The following is a 775-nucleotide window of genomic DNA, read 5'->3' as shown; positions in this document are numbered from 1 at the left end:
TTCTTTTCTTTTCTTTTCTTTTCTTTTCTTTTCCTTTTCTTTTCTTTTCTTTTCCCCTTTTGTTTCTTTTTTCTTTTTACTTTACTTTTCTTTTCTTTTCTTTTCCCTTGTTTCTTCTTTTCTTTTCTCTTTTTTCTTTTCTTTCCTCCGTTTTGTTTTGTTTTGTTTTGTTTTGTTTTGTTTTGTTTTGTTTTGTTTTGTTTTGTTATAGGGCAACTGTGCTTGGTGGAGGGAGAGTGGGAAAGTGAGAAGTCATCCCCCCCTGGAGTGGGGCACGATGGCCATGCTACAAACTTTTCTACTCCATTCTCCTCTTAGGATTTTGGGCACACACACGTGCACATGCACACATGTGATTTTCAGGCTGCCGGGTCTGGGACTGCAGAGTTGGCTATGTGGGATCCAGCCACTGCAACTTGCAAGCTACCTGATTTTCCCCTCACATGCATTTTTAAGGGAAAAATTAAGGGAAAGTGTTACCAAACTGTTATCAAATCAGGTTCGCTGGCCCAAGCACTGTGAAACCAAGCCATAGGCACATGGTGTGATGAAGGAAAGTCCAGCTTTATTGCAAAGCGCAAAGCAAGGAGAGCGGGCAGCTCATGCTGAAAAGACTTGGTCTCCCAAGATGTTCCCCACATGCGTTTTTAAGGACAAAATTAGGGGCAGAGGTCCTAGGCATATGAGCAGTTCAGTGATTGGTTCAAGAGGGTGTGATCATCTTGTGGGCATTCTTGATTGGTGAGGCCTTAGATAATCAAATTTCTCTTCAGGT

Source organism: Tupaia chinensis, unplaced genomic scaffold, assembly GCF_000334495.1.
Source record: "Tupaia chinensis unplaced genomic scaffold, TupChi_1.0 Scaffold000005_2, whole genome shotgun sequence".
In the NCBI taxonomy this organism is placed as follows: Eukaryota; Metazoa; Chordata; class Mammalia; order Scandentia; family Tupaiidae; genus Tupaia; species Tupaia belangeri.
Note: the sequence above shows the minus strand (reverse complement) of the source record.